We start from the raw sequence: 9,040 nt of genomic DNA on the forward strand, positions 1-9,040 counted from the left end.
CATACACAGCAGCACTCTTTCATCAAGTGGAAGGTTATGGAAGCACAGGTAAGTGGCAGGATCAGTGCCTAAGTACCATTGCATCACTCCTGATACTTTGTCACTTCTCAACCCACATGTTTGACCTCTTGAAAGTTGCTATGAAATGTTGGCTGGTTGTGTGTGCACACCTCCTCTGATTCATTTTGCCCTTGTTTTGTGTCCTAAGATAGTGACCCATATGAACACTGCATCATCTTGTCTTCCTTGCCATCTGGTTTCCAGTTGGGTGAAATCTATAGAAGACCAATAGGGAGATGGATAGAGTAGGTAGGACATCTCTTCTATGCTGTCTCCCTACTTCCGTCTTTTATCTCTGACTCTAGGTATTTCCCTCCACAAACATAGTCCCTGCCATAGTTTTAATTCTCATTGAGCTCCAGGATCACATTTCTTCTCTTGTTTCTACAGTTCTAGAAATGATAATAACATCACTCTTGATGACATTTGGGTACCTCACCATCCTTTGATCCTTTGACCTTGCCTATACCTGTAGAAGCAATTCCTCATTGAAAGCTCATTTAAACCACAGAAGATAAATTTTAATTTATGCTGGAACCCCGATTGAGAAACTGGAAAAGAAAATAATTGATCCCAGTTTACTAACTATTCCACATAGTATGCAAGTACAAGCTGGAAATGGACTATGGTGGCATTTCGGCTCTAGTTAGGAGTGACCCTGAAAAATATGTGGAAGGAAAATGCTCCCAATGAAAGGACTTTGAGCAGTATATCTTGTTGCCCACTATTCCAGAAGGAAGAATTATCAGAGTTATAAATATACATTGGCTTTTGGATAGTTGACAATGGTCTGGCCAGAGGTTCAAGGGCTTAGAAGAGATAAAATTGAGGATTGGTAATAAGAAGTTCTGAGAAACTCTGAATGTAACATTATTTGTGTCTTATGTAAATGCTTACCGAAGGCACTCACTACAGAAGAGGTTCTCAACAAACAGAGGGACAGAGAGACCGACTCTATGGATATCAGTTAGCCTATTTTCCGAGCCACCCCATGTTTGCTCAGTGGGTTCATGAACAAAGGTGGAATGTAATGGGCTGAATGGTAGATATCAAGACCTATTCCTAAAACCTAAAAAGTTTACCCTGTTTAGATAAAAAAAAAAGGGGGGGTGTCTTTATAGATGTGATTAAGTCAGGAACTTGAGGTGAGACATTAACCCTAGATTATCTAGGTGGGCCCTAAATGCATTGTAATTGTTCCTCTAATAGAGAGATGACACAAGTTGGAGGGGTAATGTGAAGATGGAGGCAGAGTTTAGAGTGATACAGGTCAAGAAGTGGAAGAGATAAGGAACAGATGCTCCTCTAGAGGCTCTAGAAGAAATGTGGCCCTGCTGACACCTTAATTTCAGACTTCTGTCCTCTAAATCTGTGAGAAAATAAATTTCTGTTGTTTAAGCTAACAGTAGTGTGGGAACTTGTTAAGTGGCCCCAGGAAACTAATAGATATAGGGAGGGAGGTTATATTGGGACTCAAACAGTGTAGACTTCCCAGCAAGGCTGATGTGTCTAGGACTACTGAGTGTCCAACCTGTCAACAGCAGAGACCAGCACAGTCCTTGTGGTATGGGACCATGGCTGGACTAGCCATCTACTTGGCTCCACTATGGAGAGGGCATCCATTAATTCTTACTAGAATAACACTTATTCTAAAGTGTATTTTCCAGGAAACACCATCCAGCTGCAGACTTATTGAGTGTTTTATTCAACACAATGGTATGCCACAATACATTGCCTCTCATCTGGAAAACTATTATATAATAGAAGAACTGGGGTGATGGGCTTGCACCTCTGGGGTTTCAATCATACTTCCATTTATTCTTCAGGATAGGTAACTACTCACACACACACCCAAATGAAAGGATAATAAATACAATACATTGATAATTTAAAAAATTCTATTTTGCATGCACTCCACAAGCCAGAAGAAATCATCAGGGCAGGGCAGTAGAGGTGGAAGTCTCTGACTCCATGCAATTGTTCAGGGACCCCAAGTCTCTTTCCTTCAACTAGCCTTCTGCATTCAGTCACAGAAATGCGATTAGACAGAGATTGCTCAGAAGATTTTATGGGAGGAGTGGCCTGTAATTGGAAGTTTGGAGGTGACAGTCATCAAATACAACTCATACTCCATTGGTAAGAACTCATTCAATTATAGCACTTAAGAGCAAGGGACACCGAGAAGTGTAATCTAAATATGTTTCTAGGAGGAGCTGTGTTTGTGAGCTTCTAGCCATTATCTGCAACATCCCATATACTCATACTCTGTTCCCTGAAGCATGTGACCTTTAAAACAGTAAGAGATTCTCTTGAAGACTATAACAGCTATAGATGAAGACAATAGTTCGAGAAGCTTCAGTGCTTTCCTACTCAATGCAGTAAATGCTCTAAGCCAGTCTCAAATGTATGGCACTATTCCTCCCTTAGCCAGAATATTTGGGTTTGGGAACCAAGGCATAGGTTTGTTTTTCATGATTACACCTACATGCAACACTGAGAATTTTTTTTTATCTTTGCAACTTTGTGCTGTATTGGTTTAGATAGCTGAGTTTCCATATAAGGAGCGTCTTTACTGAGGGATATAGTTACTATTTCAGTGAACTTGAAGTTGAAACTGTACCTGAAATTTACGGATTCTTATAGCATTGAGCAAGCAGGCAAAAAAGGGAACATAGCACTGGCTGGGTTAATTGCTGTTGCAAAAGGGAGAAAAGAGGATTATATCTGTAACCGACTCTCTTTGTTGGATCCAAGTATTCACGTGTCCAGTGGCAAAATTTAATGGATTCCTTTAGCAATCCCAAGGGACAGGGCTATCAAGTGCTCCAACCTTTCAGCGATAAAGGTTCAGGTTATCTTACCATGAGAAGAGACAAAAAACAACTGGAAGGAGCAGTGGAAAAATTAAGTTAACCATACTGTTTATGGTTTTATGACCAGTTCTTGCAGGAATAAGGTCTGAGATTGTTTTGCATATTTTTTTCTTGCTTGATGTATGTATTTGTATATCCTAACCAAACATTTCCTGTTCTCTTTCACTTCTCCTTGAAATAAGGCATATTAATGGTGGTAAAATGTATAATTTTTCTTTATTATAAAGGATATCAAGGTGGGATTATAACAGACGAAGAAGAGAAATGAATATTACATTGTTGAGTACAATGAACAGACTTTAGATCTTCTCTTTTGGGAGATAGTGAGAACATTTTTGTTTATATGCAGGCTACTTGTATTATGCAAGATTGAGAACATGTTGGTTTTGTTCTGGTGTTTGGGAGTTAAACATGGGCAGGAGATTATGGATGCTGGGTGGACTGTGCCCAATATTGCCGGGTGATATATGGCATCCATTTCCACCCCTTCATCCTTCCCTTCCCCTCATCCCGTATGGCAAGGGCTGGAGTGCTAAAAGCCACATTTCCAGACTTCTCTGAAGTTAGAGTCCTGGAACTGGTTTATATTATGCCAATGAAATGCCCTTTAATGACTGTGTTTTTTGGAGGGAGAAGGCAGTCCAAACCTTAACACTGACAGCAGCTGGATCCCGTGTACATTCATTCATCATCAGCTTCGTTACTGTGGAGCCGCTGTGATGTCATCATTGGTGGGAGCAATGGCAGAAGCAGTTTCCTGACCCTGAATCCCAGTCACAGGAGTGGTTCCTTGGATTACGAAATAGAGTGGTGGCTTCTTAACTTCTCTCCTTCCAGACTTCCACCATTTTGTGAGCACCTGATTTCCTCTATTAAAACACTTTCTGCTTGAAAACACGAGTTTCTGTTTCCTACACAGAACCCTAAATAGTACAAATGAGTACTGAGAAATTTCACAAGTACTTAAATTTTAAGTACAGTATGATACGAACCACTCAAAGGAGGCAGCAGCAATACAATTTCATACGGCTCTAGCATCTAAAATGGTCATTCTTATCTTCGACGTGACCTTTTCCCTTGCTGCGTCCAGGCGTGCTGGAAAATAAGTACTGAAATGTTTCTCTATATTTGAAGGGGTGCCAATTAATTGGCCTAACTTGGGCATCTCTGTGATTCAGCAGTCTTGATTCCTAGACCTCTTGCTTTTTTTTTTTTTTTTTGCAGTTGGGTGGAGGTTACTGAAAAGCCTAAGACAAGGTCTCAGATGCAGATAATTTGAGAGTTGATTCCAAGAAGCTGGAGTGAGCATGGAAAGAAAGTAAGATAGGCACAGAGGAAAAACCAATGTAGGCTCCAAATAGGTTAGTTAGCATGGCGGGTGACTGGAATACAGTTCTGCTGGGAATTCTCTGACAAACCATAAAGAAATCTTAGAATTTTTTTATCTGGAGAATGGGAGGCCCAGGCATCTATCTGTCCATGTCTGTCTCTCATTGATTACACTGGAGAGTGTTCTGCGTGCCTGTCCCCTCCCCCTGACTTCTGCAATATGTCTGTTCTCAGTGTAACGGCCCTGAGGCAGAAACAAAGAAAAGCAACCACAATGAGCTTGAAGTGGACACTGCCTGTTTTGTTTTTTTTTTTAAAGATTTTATTTATTTATTTGACAGAGAGAGATCACAAGTAGGCAGAGAGGCAGGCAGAGAGAGAGAGGAGGAAGCAGGCTCCCTGCTGAGCAGAGAGCCCAATGTGGGACTCCATCCCAGGATCCTGAGATCATGACCTGAGCCGAAGGCAGCCGCTTAACCCACTGAGCCACCCAGGCGCCCGACACTGCCTGTTTTTAAGGAACTGTCCCTTCTGGAACTGAAATTAGAGAGAGACTGAGGGAATGTGGTTCTAGCAACAAATGCTTCTTCTATATCTGACTTGACTCTTAAGAAGGCTGCCTTTAAAAAAAAAAAAAAAGAGGTTACTCTCCCTCGCTTATAGTGTAGTTTTTAGTATGTGCAGTTGCTTCTAAAGTCATTGTGTAGTTTGTAGTGCTTTTTAAGGGTCATTACAGGTGCTGTGATACAAATTGCTTCGAGAATTTGTATAACTCTCATTCATTGCTTGTCACAAGTAGTCATCTGATAGGATTGACTACTTAAAAATTTCTAAGATATAAATTTTATGTATATAACAATTAAAAAGTATAGAGAATCTTGTAATTTTTTTTCAATTTATTTATTTTCAGAAAAACATTATTCATTATTTTTTCACCACACCCAGTGCTCCATGCAAGCCGTGCCCTCTATAATACCCACCACCTGGTACCCCAACCTCCCACCCCCCCGCCACTTCAAACCCCTCAGATTGTTTTTCAGAGTCCATAGTCTCTCATGGTTCACCTCCCCTTCCAATTTACCCAAATTCCCTACTCTTCTCTAACGCCCCTTGTCCTCCATGCTATTTGTTATGCTCCACAAATAAGTGAAACCATATGAAAATTGACTCTCTCTGCTTGACTTATTTCACTCAGCATAATCTCTTCCAGTCCCGTCCATGTTGCTACAAAAGTTGGGTATTCTTGTAATTTTAAATTAATACTCCTTCACTTCCTTCCTCTCCCGCCTCAGTTCTGTTACAGAAGCAACACTTTTTGACTTTTCTGTTTGATTTCTTCTGTGGTCTTTTATCTGTGTTTCTTTTTTTTTTCTTTTTTTTCTTTCTTTCTTTTTTTTTTTTAGACTTATTTATTTGAGGGATGCCTGGGTAGCTCAGTCAGATAAGCCTCTGCCTTCGGTCAGGTCATAATTCCAGCTCCTGGGATTGAGTCCGCATCGGGCTTCCTGCTCAGTGGGGAGCCTTCTTCTCCCTCTACCTGCTGCTCCTCCTGCTTGTTCTCTCTCGCTCTCTAAGAAATAGATATATAAAATCTTTAAAAAAAAAAAGATTTATTTGAGAGAGAGAAAAAAAAACATGCACGAGCTGGGGAGAGGCTAAGGGGGAGAGAGAATCTTGAGCAGACTCCCACGAAGCACAGAGTCCAACCTAGGCTGGATCTTACCCACAACTCTGAGATCATGACCTGAGCTGAAACCAAACCACCCAGACACCCCTTATTTGTGTTTCTGAAGATCTCCTATCTTCTGGTGATCTAATATTTTTATTTCTAAATAATAAATACGGTTTTCCAAGATTTGCCAACTCAGGGGGATTATATACTGAGTTCCACTCACATAGATGAGGATTGAGCTCTGTTATATCACACCCACCTTGTTTAAGTCCAAATGATATACTTGCGCCTCTCTTTCTCTTTACATGAGCTGTAGAAAGAGTCTGTGATCTCACATTTTGTAAGATGTGAGTATAAATGCCCCTCTATTTCCTTTCTCTCGGTTCCTCCCCAGTTTGTATTCTGTGTCTGTATATTTTGGCCTCTATTGTCAATGGTGATACTATTTACATTCTGTTCAGTTATCGTATTTAGGTCTCCTACCAGCTGGCCGGTTAGCTCAGTTGGTTAGAGCGTGGTGCTAATAATTAGGTCTCCTATGTTTTGTCTTCAAGATTATTCTAAAAGTTGAAAAATCAATAAAATCCATTTGCATTATTTAGAGTATGTAAATTCAGTGGTCTTTAAAACCAAGTATTATGTCCTGATCACACTTCCTTTTCTATATAGCTTTGTGTTATTCTTAGACTTTCAGATTGCCTTTCTGTTTTCTTGAATTTCCTCTTTGTTTTCCAGTGTCTCAAGGGTACTACAAAATCTACAGAAGCTCTTTTGTCCCTAGCTATCTCACACCTTGTTATTTGCAGAATACGTCCTCCCTCGGCCTTTTATACAGCTGTCATTCTAGCAATTCCCTTCATGGTTCCCAGGGGTTAAAAATGCTGCTTCTTGCCTCAATGTCTTCCCTTCCCTGGTTCAATCTCTCATTTTTCTGGACCATGTCCTTTCCTAAGACAAGTTATGTGGGTGGTATATTTTCTGAGTGCTTATATCTCTCAAGTTGTCTATTCATGTGCTTAATAATTCAGCCAAGTGCAGAATTCTAAGTTGAATATCAGTATTTTTTCCTTGGGAATTTGGGAAGAAAACACTCATTGTCTTCATGTGACTAATGTTGTTTAGGAAAAATCAAATGCCAGTTTGAATTTTATTCCTTTGTTAGTGACATGTTTTCCCTTGTCTGAAAGCATTTCTTTACATTTTGGTTTCTGAAATTCCACAGCAATTTGTCTTGGTGTGGTTATTTATTTTTTTTTAATGTATTCTGTTACACAACTAGAAGTCTCTTTTAATTTGACAAATACGTTTCTTTTCAGTAAATGAATATTCTTTATCATTTCTCCAATTCCTTCCCCTTTCATCTTTTTTCTGGTCTTTCTAAAAAACTATTATTTGGACTTTAGAGCACCTGAATTGATCCTCTGAATCCCTTATCTTTTCACTAATATATATTTTTTGCCTTTTATTTCTTCTTTATTCCTTAATTGTATATTCCCATCTTTCTATTGTTTCATCAATCACATTTAAAATTTCTAAGAACATTTATATTCTCTGATTATTTATTTTCCCCGCAGCATGTATTTTTGCTTTATAGGTGCAACACATTCTGGAATCTTTCTAACATTCTTAAAGCATTTTTCAAAATTATTCTTGTTCCCCGAGTTACCCATTTCCTCTCGGGTCAAATTTTCAGTGCATCTCTCTTGGTCCTACTATGTCAGAGCTACTATGTCAGAGCTGCTGTCGTTCATATCTGAGCATAACCCCAGACCAAGGCTCATGTGGAGTTGTGTGCTCGTGGCAGGGTGTGTTGTCTGGTAAGCTCTACTTCACTGTGAGTGGGCAAGGACAAGGCTGTCACCCCAGGGGGCGGGTCTCATTGCCAGAATGAGGGTGACTGTAATTTAAAGTGCCAATACTTATCTAGCTGCTTCAGTTCTCACCATAATTTTTTTTTTTTTTTTTTTTTTGGTCCAAGACAAGACCTTTGCTTTTTTCAGGGAGGGCATAAGAAGTAAAGGTTGGTGTGGTAGTGCTATAAATTTTTTGGATGAAAGTGCTAGAAAGGAATGGGTGTTTTCATTGTGCCATACACAGGCTTTCCAAGCCTGTCTCTTCAACTCAAATTCTAATGCCCAATGTCCATCGGGGTGGCATTTTCCAGGCCTTATGAAGGCATGTTGGGTCTCTTCTTCACGATAGCCAACCCTGCGTGTGACTCAGGAACAGCTTCCTCTATCTTACCTCGTGCATCAATAATTTAACTATGTGCTTTCCATCTTCCAGAAAATTATTGAAATCTCTCTCCTGCAATGGCCCCTTCATATTCTCCCTGTTTTAGGCTTAGACATTTTACTATTCTTTTAATATTTTTTATTTTTTTTAAGATTTTATTTATTTATTTGACAGAGATCACAAGTAGGCAGAGAAGCAGGCAGAGAGAGAGAGAGAGAGAAGAGCTAGCAGGCTCCCCTCCGAACAGAGAGCCCGATGTGGGACTCTATCCCAGGATCCTGAGATCACGACCCGAGCCAAAGGCAGAGGCCCAACCCACTGAGCCACCCAGGCACCCTAATATCTTTTAAATAGAGCCTCAAGAGAGATAAATGATAGGTAATAATTATAAAACAGGTACACAGGTTAAAAAAAATAGGTAGAATAAATAGGTGAGCTCGCTCTGTTGTCTTGAGTCAGAGGGCTTTTTAATGTTTCTGAAGAAGAAAACATTCTTGAAGACATTCTTAGAGCAAACAGGGACTTCAAATCCAAGGTTTGTTACTGATATAACCTTGAACGAGCTCTTTAATCTTTTTGGGTCTGTTTGTTCATCTGTAAAACAGAGATAACAATATCTAACTCAGATAGTTAATATATAAGAACTAAATATAAAAATGTATATAAAGTATTTAGTACACTATGTTGCTCGTAGAAATTGCTTCATGTGAATTCCTTGCATTTTTCTTGGCATCTCCTTGAAAGTTCATTCATTCTCAGATCTGGAAGAATTGTTTTATTTTTATCTCTTAATTACTTTGTGGCAGTAATGGGGAGAATTTAGCCATTTTCAGGACTGTTATTCTTTCCACAGTTATAAAAGGAAAAAGAC

This window comes from Neovison vison, chromosome 1 (assembly GCF_020171115.1).
Source record: "Neovison vison isolate M4711 chromosome 1, ASM_NN_V1, whole genome shotgun sequence".
NCBI lineage: Eukaryota > Metazoa > Chordata > Mammalia > Carnivora > Mustelidae > Neogale > Neogale vison.